The following is a 16,337-nucleotide window of genomic DNA, read 5'->3' on the forward strand; positions in this document are numbered from 1 at the left end:
GGCTTCTGCTGGGAGCCCTCTGATTGGCTCCAGGAAGTCATCTCCTTAGTTACAGTATTTCGGATCCGGTTATCCGCGGATATCCGGGTTATGCGCCCAACTATCCGCAGATAGCTATCCAGATTTTGGTCCAACTATCTGGAATCCGAATCCGGTCGGATAGCTGAAAAAAGGTCGGATATCCAGGTTACCTGGATATCTGGAATCCGGATGAGCAGCCCTAGTGAGGAGTAGTCTAGAAACCAAATGCCTCAAAATGACCTGTGAAATGCTAAAGGTACTCATAGGACATTGGGCCCCTTAGCGCACCTAGGCTGCAAAAAACATGTGGTATTTCCGTACTCAGGAGAAGTAGTGTAATGTGTTTTGGGGGTGTATTTTTACACATACCCATGCTGGGTGGGAGAATTATCTCTGTAAATGGACAATTGTGTGTAAAAAAATCAAAAAAATTTAATTTACAGAGATATTTCTCCCACCCAGCATGGGTATGTGTAAAAAATACACCCCAATACATATTATACTATTTCTCCTGGGTATGGCGATACCACATGTGTGACACTTTTTTGCAGCCTAGGTGCGCTAAGGGGCCCAAAGTCCTATGAGCACCTTTAGGCTTTAAAGGGGTGCTTACAATTTAGCACCCACCAAAATGCCAGGACAGTAAACACACCCCACAAATGACTCTATTTTGGAAAGTAGACACCATGAAGTATTCAGAGAAGGGCATGGTGAGTCTGTGGCCAATCTTCATTTTTTTGTCACAAGTTAGCAAAAATGGAAACTTTTTTATTTTTATTTTTTGTCACAAAGTGTCATTTTCCGCAAACTTGTGACAAAAAAATAAAATCTTCTATGAACTCACCATGCCTCTTAGTGAATACTTTGGGATGTCTTCTTTCCAAAATTGAGTCATTTGGGGGGTATTTATACTATCCTGGAATTCTAGCACCTCATGAAACATGACAGGTGCTCAGAAAAGTCAGAGATGTTTCAAAATGGGAAAATTCACGTTTTGCACCATAGTTTGTAACGGCTATAACTTTTATCTAAACCAATTAATATACACTTGTTGGATTTTTTTTTTATCAAAGACATGTAGCACAATAAATTTGGACAAAATAGAAACTGCCACATGGGTAAAGCAACAGGTACACACACAGTTGAGAAGCACAACTGTCCTGTCCGTGTGCATAAATCTGTATACTGATGTGAACACACACGTGTATGTCCCTAAAACTAGGCAGTGAGGATGGAAATGTAGAAGAGGTTTGGTAGTTATTGTAGGGACCAACAGCACCTAATCAAGAAGTAGAGAGAGACCAGGAGCCCAATGGTGCAGTATCGTTAAGTATAAGGGGATAGAATATGTTCGTTTTAAAGGGACACTTACGCCAGGAATAAAAAAAATATTGATCGGAAAGAGCAAATTCCGTTCCGCCGGCAATCACCACGTTGCCAATCTCCAGCTGGTGCGGGGTCAGCCACTGATCCACCTGTTTGTTAAGAGCAGCCAGGAGAGCTGGTCCAGTGCGACTCTCCGCTATGAGGAAAAACATGTCTAAGATGGTGTGACACCATCGTACCTGGCATGTAGCATAGGCTCTGGGGAGATGGGGCTGTGTAGCTGGAGAGGAGATCGCGGCTAGGGATGGTCGCTGGATTCCGCGGAATTAAGAATTCCGTGATTCCGGCCGGAATTTGATAAATCTGTCCCGTTGTGACGGAACGGAATTGCTATATCACTCACCTCGCAGAAAAATATGAAATTCCGCTGAATTTTACAGAATTCAATTTTTTTTCCCCATCGAACTGATTTCTGCCTAATAATAAGAATTTCTACTCTACAGACTCCCTTCCTCCCCTCCTCCCAGAGGGAAGAGGAGAGTCTTGTCTTCCAGGGAATTGCAGGATTTCAAAAGCCAGCTTACATACCTTGGCTGGGAATCAAACCCAGGTCTAGTGCTTGGTAGGCAGCTCTCCTCACCACTATACCACCACCAACACTACATGCTGAAGCCAGCCTAACATGTACCAATATGATATATCCAAGAGAAAAATGAGCTTGCTTAGGAAATTGTATGATTTCAAAAGCCAGCTTACATACATTGGCCGGGAATTAAATCCAGGTCTAGTGCTTGGTAGGCTGCTATCCTAACCATTATACCACCAACACAACATACTACAATGCTACATGCTTAAGCCAGCCTAGCATGTACCATTGTGATTTACCCAAGAGAAAAGTGAGCTCTCTCTCTCTCTCTCTCTCTCTCTCTCTCTCTCTCTCTCTCTCTCTCTCTCTCTCTCTCTCTCTAGCACTTGATGCCATTGAACTGAATTTTCAGCTTAAAACCATCAACGGATACCGGCAGAATTTCACTTGCAATTTCGGAATTCCGCCGTATTGAAAAAGCAATGGCTGCGGAAGAATTTTCATAGCGACGGAATCCAGCATAGCTGGCGGAATCCGCAAATTCCGGCGGAATGGAATTTGCTCTTTCCGATCATCCCTAATCGCGGCACCAGCCAAGGAGGAGGAAGATGAAGACAGTGAAGAGGATGTAGCAGACGGAGAGGAGGTGGCAAGGCATACAGTAAAAAATGGCGCGCAGTAAATAATGGCGCACCGTTCTGCCGATTATAAAACACTATTTACCATTTTAATGTAAATACATTAAAACGGTAAATAGCGTTTTATAAAACAGCAGAACGGTGTCCCATTGAAAAATGCAGGGAGCTAGCAGAGGGGGCCAGGCTGGCAGCGGAGGTCGGGCTAGAGAGACAGCGGGCAGTGGGCTGGCAGCGGGGGTCGGGCTGGAGAGGCAGCCGGCAGTAGGCTGGCAGCGGGGGTCGGGCTGAAGAGGCAGCGGGGTGGAGGGAGGATTACGCAGCATTGGTATACATTACCTTGTCCCCGCTCCTTCACTTCATAGCTTGCAGGAGTCCTGCATCCAGCCAATCACCATGCGGAAACTGAAGCCGCATGGTGATTTGCTGGATGCAGGACTCCTGCAAGCTATGAAGTGAAGGAGCGATCGCTGGCCGGGACAAGGTAATGTATACCAATGCTGCGTAATTCTCCCTCCACCCCGCTGCCTCTCCAGCCCGACCCCCGCTGCCAGCCTACTGCCGGCTGCCTCTCCACCCTGACCCCGCTGCCTCTCCAGCCCAACCCCCGCTGCCAGCCCGCTGCCTCTCCAGCCCAATCCCTGCTAAAAAAATAAATATCGTTTTAAGTTAATTACTGCAGCGCCATTCTGACACTATTGGCGCTGTGCGCCATTTTTGCCTGTCCTCGGTGGCAAGAGGCCTGCCTGCAAGCTGTGTTGGTGTCTTAAGTTGGTCTGCTGCACAGCCACGTACTCCCTGCTTTCCATCGGTCACCAGGTTGACCCAATGGGCTGTGTAAGTGTAAAGAAAAATCCGCAACGCCGGATGGATTGCGGAAATATGGTCTTATCCAATCCGGCAAGCGGACTTTCCAACACGGGATGCGGAAATTCGCCCGCATCCGCTGCGCAAACCCGTCCGAGCACTCTGCTCCAAACTCACCAGCATGCTGCTTACCAGGGCTCTGCCATCTTGCCTCTAGGGGGCGTGCGCGCACGACAGACACGTCTTTATACTCTTAGAAAGCGTGTCAGCTGACCTGGAGGTCAGCTGACAATTTAGCCTGCTCTGATTGGTTGCTGCCTGGGGTGGAGACTCCCAGGCAGTATATAAGGAAGTGCTTTTCAGTCACACTTCATCTGTGTTTGCGATACCCTGTGTCAGCACTCAGACCTAGTCAGCCTTGTCTCTGATATTGTGTTATATATTGGTTTATCGCCAATATATACACATTATACTGTTTGATTTATCATATATGATTCTGTGCCTGTCTTGACTACTCTTCTGCTTCCTGATTCTGTACTTCGCCATCCCATACCGTTATAGACTATTGGCTTGGTTTCCGACTATTCTCTTGTCTCACGTTTCTGTACTGCTGCCGCCTGATCTGTTGCCGAACCTCATTTTGTCTGACCTTTCTCCCTTCAGTGGAACGTCTCCCACTGTAGGGTTCTATCAGAGGCTTGCCTCTTTGAGACGACCGCCACTAGCAAACCCTTGCTGCTAGAGGCCGAGACTCCTCCACTCCACCCTGTGGAGGATCTCACATACAGGGTTCCCATTCAGAGGTAACCACACCTCTGAGGAATTACGGTGTGGTGGATATTTCCACAGACTTGAATTTACACTGTATATTATTATTGTTGTCTGCTGTTCCAGCTTGCTGGAGGTTGTATCTCTGTGCCCTATAGAGATACTCTATTGTACCAAGCACCCTCTTGCATACGATTGTATCGTGTCTATAACGCTATACTTGCATTATTGGTGATCCTGCAGATCACCATATAATCAGGTATAGCATCTGTATTATTGGTGATACTGCAGATCACCAATAATCAGAATAGCGGTGCTTGCTGACACTAATCGTTACAGTAAGTAATGTAGCAGCCCTGACCGTGCTTGGCAGACCAGGCATCCGTGGTCAGCTGGACCCTTATCCCAACGATGTGTGCCAGAGATGACACCACTTGCCTCTCCACTTCATGGTGCAGTTTGGGTATCGCCTTTTTAGAAAAATAATTGTGGCCTGGCATCTTCCACTGCAGTGTCCCAATGGCCACAAATTTACGGAAGGCCTCAGAGTCCACCAGCTTGTATGGTAACAGCTGGCGAGCTAACAGTTCCGCCAGGCCAGCTGTCAGACGCCGGGCAAGGGGGTGACTGGCAGAAATTGGCTTCTTCCGCTCAAAGATTTCCTTCACGGACACCTGGCTGCTGTGGGTGGAGGAGCAGAATCCGCTCAAGGTCAGAGGCGGAGTGGAGGAGGGTGGCTGTGAAGGTGCAAGGGAGAAAGCGGCTGAAGATGCTGCACCTGAAGGAGGAAGAGGAGAAGGAGGGTGGCTTTTCTTTTGTGTGCTGCTTTTGCTCAGGTGATCTTCTCATTGCAATTTGTGCCTTTTCTCCATGTGCCTTCGTAAGGCACTTGTCCCTAAGTGAGTGTTGGCCTTTCCACGGCTCAATTTTTGGAGGCAAAGACAACAGATGGCATTGCTCCGATCTGAGGCAGACATTAAAACATTTCCAAATCACTGAGCTCCCCTGGGGTGATGGCACTATGGTGAGGTTAAAGGGCATGTTGGCTGGCTGTACATAGGTGGCGATACATGTCGCCAGACACTGCCACCAGCTGTTTCTGACAACGAGCTCCCCCTGTTTCTTTCAGGAGCTTGTCTCCTCTTACTCCTCTTTGACGCCCCCTGTGAACAGTCCCCTTGGTCATCTTGTCTCTTAGGAATCCATGTGGGATCCGTATCATCATCATAATCCTGCCCAGCTTCACTTGCCTCAGACACCTCCAAAACTGCACCAACAGCAGGTACTTCATCATCCTCCTCCTCACACATTACATCCATAGTGTCGCTGCCTAACTCAGACATATGAACTTCCGGAAAAGTTCGCCTTAAATGGCGAACGCTAATCACCGGAAGTTCACCGGGAACCGTTCGCCGGCGAACCGTTCGGGCCATCTCTACTCTCAAATGACCTGAAGGCGAAGATTGTTTCCCATCATGGTTTAAGGGTAGGATATGGAAAGCTGTCTCAGAGATTTCAGCTGTCTGTTTCCACAGTTAGGAACATATGAAATGCAAGACCACAGGCTCAGTTCAAGTTAATGCTCGAAGTGGCAGACCAAGAAAAATCTTAGATAAGCAGAAGCGACAAATGGTTTGAACTGTCAAAGTCAACCCCACAGACCAGCACCAAAGATCTACAACATCATCTTGCTGCAGATGGAGTCACTGTGCATCGTTCAACCAATCTGCACACTTTACACAAGGAGATGCTGTATGCGAGAGTGATGGAGAGAAAGCCTGTTCTCTACTTGAAGCACAAACAGAGCCGCTTGAGATATGCTAAAGCACATTTGGACAAGCCAGCTTGATTTTGGAATAAGGAGCGGTTGACTGATGAAACTAAAATTGAGTTATTTGGGTATAACAAGGGGCATTATGCATGGAGGAAATAGAACACAGCATTCCAAGAAAAACACCTGCTACCTACAGTAAAATATGGTGGTGGTTCCATCATGCTGTGGGGCTGTGTGGCCAGTGCAGGGACTGGGAATCTTGTCAAAGTTGAGCAGATTCTGGAGACCAATGTCCAGGAATCAGTGATAAAACTGAAGCTGTGCCGGGGCTGGACCTTTCAACAAGACAACGACCCTAAACACTGCTCAAAATCCACTAAGGCATTCATGTAGAGGAACAAGTACAACGTTCTGGAATGGCAATCTCAGTCTGCAGACCTGAATATAATTGAAAATCTGTGGTGAGAGTTAAAGAGAGCGGTCAATGCTCAGAAGCCATCAAACTTGAATGAACTAGAGATGTATTGTAAAGAGGAATGGTCCAACATACCTTCAACCAGAATCCAGACTCTCATTGGAACCGACAGGAAGCGTTTAGAGGCTGTAATTTCTGCAAAAGGAGGATCTATTAAATATTGATTTTATTTCTTTTTCGTGGTGCACCTGCCTAATTTAGTTTAAACAATTATTGCACACTTTTTGTAAATCCAATAAACTTAATTTCACTTCTCAAATATCACTGTGTGTGTTTCCTTTATGATATATTAAACTGACTTTTTTATGGTAACAAGCAATGATTTATACAGGAAAATCATGATGATTAATAAGGTTGCCCAAACTTTCGCACCTGTGTGTGTGTGTGTGTGTGTGTGTGTGTGTGTGTGTACACACATACACAAACTATAATATACAGTGGCTTGCAAAAGTATTTAGACCCCTTAAAGTTTTCCACATTTTGTCACATTACTGCCACAAACATGAATCAATTTTGTTGGAATTCCACATGAAAGACCAATATAAAGTGGTGTACACGTGAGAAGTGGAACGAAAATCATACATGATTCCAAACATTTTTTTTTTTTTGTTATACTTTTTTTTATTGATTTCCATCTTATCAATAAAAGTGTCATACAAGCTTTTAACATGGGTAGAAAAGTAATAAAACATGTTTCCAACAAATGTCATGATAACAACATATATAACATTATAGTAAGAGTGACAGTGATGCTTTGTAGTATCAACGAAAAGGGATCAGATCAAGATTAAGATAGTTTGTTTAGATGATCTCAGGAAGGAAACACCCATCAAACAGATAGCAAAAAAGGTCCAGTATGATTGGGAATGTATCTTTGGTGTCGGTGAGTTTTAAATGCTGTTCCCAACCTGGATACTGTTAGCAGGTACTAAATCTGATGTCTATAAAACACTTAACCTGTTGAAAAGGAACCATATTTTATTCTACTTTATCGAAGATTATATCAGTCCCTATAAGAGGGAAGTAAGCTATTACAGCTAAGAGAGAAATTGTAGGAGGAAGCACATGAGGGATGTGAAGGGAAACCAGATGGGGTAGAGAAAACATGGCAGTGCTTCTTGCGGCCAGGGTCATAGAAGAGAGGAAAAGATAGAAAAAAGAAGGAAGAAAAGAAGGGTTATCCAGTGCCTTTGGTTTAGGATTAGGGCCCAATGTTGTTCTATGGTATGATTAGATAAGATAATACCTCTCTGATGTCATGAGATCTCTTTGGATCCAAAAATAGACCTGCTACTGTAACTTTAAGGGGGTTGATAGATTGGGGATGCGTAAGGCCATGAGTCCCAGATTTTATGAAAATTATTTTCTGTATCTCTCAGGGAAGCTGTCAATTGTTCCATTGATCTAGTCCAATTGACTTTAAGGATTACCTCAGAGATGTCCGGTGGGGCTATTTTCTTCCAGGAGGAGGCTATGGCCAACCTAGTTGCTGTTGTTATATGGGTAATTAGGCGATTTGTGTGTTTGTTTGTCTTTGGAATAGGTTTGCCTAGAAGCATATGAAGAGGCTCCAGAGGTATCATGACACCAGTAGTGCTATGAATCAGGTCTTGTATCTTGGTCCAAAGAGGGGTGAGAAGAGGGCAAAACCAGAAAATGTGTTCTAGAGTGCCTTTGTTATTGCATCCTCTCCAACATAAATCAGATGAGCCAGGATAGGCTTTTGATAAAATTTCCGGTGTAAGATACCAACGGAATAAAATTTTGTATATATTTTCCCTAATTTGGATACACATTGAGGAGTGCTTAGCATTATCCCATATATCAGACCAGTCATCTAGAGATATGGGTGTGGAGATTGCAGACGACCATTTTGCCATATAAGAATGGTCTGGAGACCAGGATCCAGATTTAGTCAGTAACAGAATATAGATTTGGGAAATCAGGCCTTTCTGATGTCCTGCACTATCACATAATCGCTCAAAAGGAGAAAAATGTAGCGTAATTTCAGGTGTATGGATAATTGAATTGATAAAGTGGGTAATTTGGTTATGCTCCATTATCCGTTGAGGAGTGAAGGAAATTTTATTTTCAAGTTGAGTTCTAGTATATGGTTTACTTGTGAGGGGATGTATCCAATCCTTAAGGTTGAAGTAACCCCATTTATACCAAGTGCTCATGAAGGACTCAGAAAGGCCTGGTTTAAAGGAAGGGTTGCCCAGTATTGGTAATAATGGTGAAGGAGAGGACCTCAACCCGGCCATAGAAGCGGTAATACGCCAGATATGTAATGTGAATTTAATTGTGGGGAGTATAGGTTGCTGTTGTTGTATTTTAGGTACAGATTTTGCCCAAATTAAGGAGGCTAATGAAACCGGGAGCATACTTGTTGCTTCTATAAGGCCCCATTTTGTATATACTTTTAATTCGGACCATTCAGATAACTGACGTAGATGAGCAGCATAGTAGTAGTAGCGTATATGTGGTAGCCCCAAACCTCCTTGTTCTCTAGGAGAGAGGAGGATGTTTTTGTGGACTCTTGGCCTTCTATGATTCCAGACGAATTTGTGGAAGACTGTTTGTAGGGCTGTCAATTGGGAGGATGGGATCAATACTGGGAGGGTTTCGAAAAGATATAGAAGACGGGGCAGAATGTTCATTTTTAAGGCGTATATTCGTCCTAGCCAGGAAATCTTGTAGGCAGTCCATTTGTGTAGATCTTGCATGATTCGCTGTATAAGAGATGGGAAGTTACACTTATATATAGTACTATAGGTAGGTGTGAGGTGGATTCCTAGATATTTTAAGGAGTGGGTTTGCCATTTATAGGGAAAGCTACTTTGTAAGGAAGTAAGGAGATCTGGGGGAATTTTTATGGGTAAGGCCTCAGTTTTATCCTGATTCAATTTGAAACCCGATAAGGATTCAAATAGAGATAAGGTGTTATGCAGGGCTGGCAATGAGGTAAGTGGGTTTACAATAGTCAATAGAATGTCGTCTGCGAATAAGGAGATCTTATACTCGTGTCTACCATGGTTAACTCCCTTTATGTTGACATTTTGTCTAATTGCTTCTGCGAGAGGCTCAATGCTAAGGGCAAATAAGAGTGGGGAGAGGGGGCAGCCCTGTCTCGTGCCATTGAAAATTTGAAAGGGGTTAGAGGGGGCAAATGGTAGTTTGATTGAGGCTATTGGGCTCGAATATAGAAACTTAATCAGGTGCATGAAAGGACCTGTAAAGCCTTGGTGCTCCAGTACTTTGAAAAGGAATGACCAATTCAGTCGGTCAAAGGCCTTCTCTGCATCCAAACTTAGGAGCAGAGAGGGCCTGCTGGTTCTATTCATTATGGATATTAAGTTTATGGCTCTACGTGTATTATCGCCCGCTTGGCGGCCTTGGATGAAACCCACCTGATCATTATTTATGAGTCTAATTAATATGGGATTAAGGCGATTGGCTATAGTTTTAGTAATGATTTTTAAATCCGAGTTTAGAAGGGAAATAGGTCTATAGCTTTGAGGGAGTTGGGGGTCTTTTCCATCCTTAGGGATAACTGTGATAAGTGAGTTAAGAATTGTAGAGGGTGGGAGTTCGCCTTTCATAATTTTATTGGCCATATCAGTTAAGTGTGGTATGAGAACTGATTGAAAGTGCTTGTAATATGAGTAGGGAAGGCCATCTGGACCTGGGGATTTAGAAGAGGGCAGTTTTTTAAGGACGTCTAATATCTCGGTTGTAGTAATAGGGGTGTTTAGGGTGGTACAGTCTTGATCTGTTAGTTTGGGGAGGTGGAGCTGCTCCAAGAAACTTGATATTTTTACAGAGAAGTGTGGGTTGGTGGATGGGTCCGGTAAGTTATAGAGTTGTTTGTAGAAAGAGGAAAATATACTTGCAATCTTAGTTGGGTCATAGTGGGTGGTGCCCTGGGAATCTTTCATTGCATAGATTATATGTTGGGAATTTTGCGGGTTAAGCTTTCGGGCTAAAATAGTGTGTGGTTTATTACCTCTCTCAAAAAACAGCTGTCTAGTCCATTTGAGGCTTTTCTCAAGTTGAGAAGATTGAAGAGTGCGAATATCTAGTTTAAGTTGCTGAATAGCAGAGTAGTTCTCTTGCGTAGGTTGTTGTTTGTATGTATTAAGTGCTTTTGCAAGGGAGTTATTTAATTCTTTGAGTTTGTTTGAGGTAAAGTGCTTTTTTCTAGAGCCCTGTGCGATAAAAAAGCCCCTAATGAAAGCTTTATGAGATTCCCAAATTAAGCCTAGGGATGAAACCGAGCCGATATTTGTATCAAAAAATGCTTGTAACTCCTCTAGGCATTCTGAGGTGACCCTTTTGTCTTTTAATAGGGATTCGTTTAACCTCCAATGCATTGGCTTGTGTGGGTTGGACCCCCAATCTATATCTAGTAGCACTGCTTGGTGATCAGACCAGGCGGTAGGAATTATGGAAGCATCAGCTAAAATGGGAAGGAGTTGGGCTTTGGCAAAAAAGTAGTCAATCCGTGAGTGTGAAGCATGGGGGGGAGAAAAGAATGTGAAGTCGGTCGTAGTTGGGTTGACTATTCTCCATAGGTCTAGTAAGCCAAACTTTCTGAGAAGAATACGGAATTTACGGGAGTTTCGGTCATGTGAAGCGAATGAGGATGAGGAGATATTTTTGCTTCTATCTTTGATGGAGGAAAAGGCCAGGTTAAAGTCCCCTCCTAGAATAATTGTACCCTTAGCATTTTTTTGCAGTTTGTTGAGGAAAGAGGACAAAAAGGGAATTTGTTGTGTGTTTGGAACATATACATTTGCTAATGTAATTGGTTTGCCTGCAAGGGAACCCAATAAAATCAAGAAGTGTCCTTTATCATCACGTATTATTTTTTCTACCTGTAGGGGAAGTCCTTTCTTGCAGATTAATGCTACCCCAGCTCTTTTTTTTGGCCCCGAGGCTAGGAACACATCAGTATAGTGTTTATTATGGAGGCGTACGGAGTCCTGGGAAGTCAAGTGCGTCTCCTGGAGGAAGGCCAAGTCTACGTCAAGTCTCCGTAGGTCTCTTAAAAGAGATAATCTTTTTTGAGGAACATTGAGGCCCTTGGTATTTAACGTGTACAACTTAACCATTGTCTAGAAGAAGGAATGAATTAGCATGTAGGCAACCGGTAACCCTTAGGTATAGAACCTTAGTATAGCATGGAAGTGTAAAGAAGAAAGGAAGAGAAATATATACATAAATCACATATAACCTAAAAAACACCTTTTTGGGGAAGCTGAAATTTTGATAGCCACTGTATAGGTTGTGGCAACACATAAGGACAACTAAAATTAGTTGTAGGAGATTAGGGTACCTGAGGGTGACTGGTCCTTTACAGGGCCAGGCAGTCTCGTAGGCACCTTTCCGGAGGTACATGTAGGGGCCCAAGAGAAAAAACCCTCAGAGTCCAGAGCCCGATCCCCTAATGATGAGTGTTTAGGGAGATCATAAAGTGTAGTGGGCTAGATAAGCCAGTTGAGGGTAAGCTTATGATGTCAGTCCAATTTTAACAGTTTTCCCCCTGTGGTTAGATCAGCTCGGCAGAGCTTCCATTTCGTCCTGGTTGTCAGGATAAGTAAGGCTGCGCACGGGGGTTTTGTTCCACTCGGAGATATGACGAAACTTTCGTGGGGGGGATCTGGCCGATGGGGAAAAGGAGTGTTGTATTGGCAATGCTGGAGGTAGTCGGAGACCCATTTGCTTCAAGAACATAGGTGCATCGTCTATGTCAGTAAGCGTGAACTGAGCACCCAACCTGTTAACCATAAGGCGGAATGGGAACCCCCATTTGTAGGGAATTTTTGCTTCATTTAACAATTGCGTAACAGGTTTGAGGGCCCTTCTTTTATTCAGAGTAATAAGTGACAAGTCATTGTAAATAGACAGTTCATCTCCTTTGAATGACACTTTGGGGGTGTTGCGCAGGGCACGCATTAAGGCTTCTTTTGCTTCATAGTAATGGAGTCGTATTATTACATCTTTGGGCCGGCGTGCTGTCGATTGCCGTTCTCCCAAAGGTCGGTGAGCACGGTCCATTCGCCAGAATTCGCTTGGCTGATCAGGTACTATAGAATTATAAAGTTCAGTAAGATGTGGTTTTAGGAGATCAGGTGTGATCGCTGCAGACATGCCTTTAATCCTGATGTTCTGTCTCCTATCTCTATTTTCACTGTCTTCCTGAGCAGATCTAATAGCTTTCAAGTCATTCTGGATGATATGCTGCTCATCTTCCAACTCATGGTGTTTAATAGTCAGAGTGTCCATCTTTGCCTCTAAGCTGCTAGTGCGTTCTCCTAGAGATGTAATGTCCCCCTTAAGGTCTTTTATGGCTGAGAGTATAACTTGCTGCAGTGAGTCATGTAGGGCCTGATAATGCTTATCTAATGTTACCTCCAGCATTGCTGCAGTCAGCGGTGTCTCCCCTGTGGACTGTGAGGCCATCCCAGTCTGTTGTTGCTGTAAGGTATGGAGGGCGGATGCAGAGGCTGCAGCCTCAGCGTGGTCGGCGCCATCTTGGGAGGGAGGAGGGCGGACGAACCGATCCATGGATCCGGCTTGTGCGGGTGGCTTGGGGGCTGTTTTTGTAGCCATCTGTGCGGGGGGATGTCCGGATGCTGATCTCCGTGTCCGCCAAGCTTTTGGAGCGGAGAGGGAGCAGATAGTGGCGGTTTCAGTGCGGGGTCGGGCCGGAGCTCTGTCTCTAAGCGGCCATCCTGGATCCGCCGCGCATGCGCCTCCGATTCCAAACATTTTTTAAAAATAAATAACTGCAAAGTGGGGTGTGCATAATTATTCGCCCCCCCTTTGGTCTGAGTGCAGTCAGTTGCCCATAGACATTGCATGATGAGTGCTAATGACTAAATAGAGTGCACCTGTGTGTAATCTAACGTCAGTACAAATACAGCTGCTCTGTGACGGCCTCAGAGGTTGTCTAAGAGAATATTGGGAGCAACAACACCATGAAGTCCAAAGAACACACCAGACAGGTCAGGGATAAAGTTATTGAGAAACTTAAAGCAGGTTTAGGCTACAAAAAGATTTCCAAAGCCTTGAACATCCCATGGAGCACTGTTCAAGCGATCATTCAGAAGTGGAAGGAGTATGGCATAACTGTAAACCTACGAAGACAAGACCGTCCACCTAAACTCACTGGCCGAACAAGGAGAGTGCTGATCAGAAATGCAGTCAAGAGGCCCATGGTCACTCTGGATGAGCTGCAGAGATCTACAGCTCAGGTGGGGGAATCTGTCCATAGGGCAACTATTATTCGTGCACTGCACAAAGTTGTCCTTTATGGAAGAGTGGCAAGAAGAAAGCCATTGTGAACAGAAAAGCATAGGAAATCCCGTTTGCAGTTTGCCACAAGCCATGTGGGGGACACAGCAAACATGTGGAAGAAGGTGCTCTGGTCAGATGAGACCAAAATGGAACTTTTTGGCCAAAATGCAAAATGCTATGTGTGATGGTAAAATAACACTGAACAACACTCAGAACACACCATCCCCACTGTCAAATATAGTGGTGGCAGTATCATGCTCTGGGGGTGCTTCTCTTCAGAAGGGACAGGGAAGCTGGTCAGAGTTGATGGGAAGATGAATGGAGCCAAATACAGGGCAAACTTGGAAGAAAACCTCTTGGAGACTGCAAAAGACTTGAGACTGGGGCGGAGGTTCACCTTCCAGCAGGACAACGACCCTAAACATAAAGCCTGGGCAACAATGGAATGGTTTAAAACAAAACATATACATGTGTTAGAATGGCCCAGTCAAAGTCCAGATCTAAATCCAATCGAGAATCTGTGGCAAGATCTGAAAACAGCTGTTCACAAACGCTGTCCATCTAACTTGACTGAGCTGGAGCTGTTTTGCAAAGAAGAATGGGCAAGGATTTCAGTCTCTAGATGTGCAAAGCTGGTAGAGAAATACCCTAAAAGACTGGCAGCTGTAATTGCAGCAAAAGGTGGTTCTACAAAGTATTGACTCAGGGGGCCGAATAATTACGCACACCCCACTTTGCACTTATTGATTTGTAAAAAATGTTTGGAATCATGTATGATTTCCATTCCACATCTCACGTGTACTCCACTTTGTATTGATCTTTCACGTGGAATTCCAATAAAATTGATTCATGTTTGTGGCAGTAATGTGACAAAAATGTGGAAAACCTCAAGGGGGCTGAATACTTTTGCAAACCACTGTATATATATATATATATATATATATATATATATATATATATATATATATATATATATATATATATATTTTTTTTTTTTTTTTATTTTTTTTTCTTGCACCGACGTCTGCCTGGATTTTGACTACCCTCTGCCTGCCACCTGCACCAACGTTTGCCTGGATTTTGACTACTCTCTGCCTGCCTTTTTGTACAGTTTCACAATTTAAGTTTATTCATACATTTAATTAATTCAACAAATTTGTGTTCCAGTCTTTTATTTATATGCAGAATGCCTACCAGGCTTTTGTGGTTACCACATGCCTTGATAAAGGGGGACCCTGCGTGGCCCCGAAACAATTGTTGGATTTCTTGTGGAAACTGGCACAATAAAGTGCGTTTCATAATTCCTGGTGTGCTGGTAATATCTGCGAACTATACTAATCGGTGACACTGCCTATGTCACTTTACCAAGCACCCGGAAACAATAGATGGTGTGCCAGCTTTACCCTGTGACATTGCATCGAGTGAGGCAACAAAGTCTGAGCACCCTCAAGTGAACATAATCCAACCAATACCTTTGAGCTCTTGAATCCACTCTGCTAAAGGTGACAATCTGCGATTGAGATTGTCTATGGTCGTGTGAAGATTTACCATCTGGCTGCGAATGATCCAGACGGTTTGAAAAGATCTCACAAGACATCCTGCTAAGTCTTACAGGTCCAGATGGAAACATAGGATCCCATCTGTGAATACTCATCGGATGATATCAATGACATTCTCTTTCCGAGGAGACCTGGAGGTGGATTTGGAACTGACAACAACAAAGACCTCATTAAAGAATTTAAAAGATTAAAGAAAAGGAGAGTGGATCTTGAGTTGCATGGGGAAACACTCTCAGCATACTATAGGGAGAAGAAATTCCCAAAAGGCTTCCGGATCCCTATACAACCTACTATAAGCAGGAATAAGACTGAATTCTGTGAGCGATGGTGTGCTCTTTCAACAAAACATTCACTCAACTACATGTTGAAGATCATTGAAGAGATCCGTGTTTTGCTATTGGATGTGGAAGACGACATCTCCTCGATTCAAAGTAAAATTGAGGCTGCATCTGATGGGAATGATAGCTTTAAGAAAGAGCTGTTAATGTTGGAGAGGTAACCACATGCCTTGATAAAGGTGGACCCTGCGTGGCCCCGAAACAATTGTTGGATTTCTTGTGGAAACTGGCACAGTAAAGTGTGTTTCATAATTCCTGGTGTGCTGGTAATATCTGCGAACTATATTAATCGGTGACACTGCCTATGTCACTTTACCAAGCACCCGGAAACAATAGATGGTGTGCCAGCTTTACCCTGTGACATTGCTTATATAGGGGGTGGGAACAAGCTTCACCATTCTGATTGGTTGCTAGAGCCTCTGCTGTTGGTTCTGTGATTGTCGCGCAAGTGCATTTCCTTAGTTACTCTCGGTGGAGAGGCGCCCAAAATATATAAAACAATTAAAAGATTAAAATCAAGGTGGTTTACCTCATAGATGACAACACTTACAGTATTGTTCAAGACGTTCATTAGCACAAGACAATGCTTTTTGTGAGCTTAAAATGTCTCATTTCATCAGACCGATTATTTGTGCCTAGGGATCAATACAGAGGAAGCTCGATGTAACCCCCATGCATATGTGAATACTTGACAATTATACATAAATAATTCATTAAATGATCAATTAGCTATAAAACAATTCCAT

This window comes from Hyperolius riggenbachi, chromosome 10 (genome assembly GCF_040937935.1).
Source record: "Hyperolius riggenbachi isolate aHypRig1 chromosome 10, aHypRig1.pri, whole genome shotgun sequence".
Lineage (NCBI taxonomy): Eukaryota > Metazoa > Chordata > Amphibia > Anura > Hyperoliidae > Hyperolius > Hyperolius riggenbachi.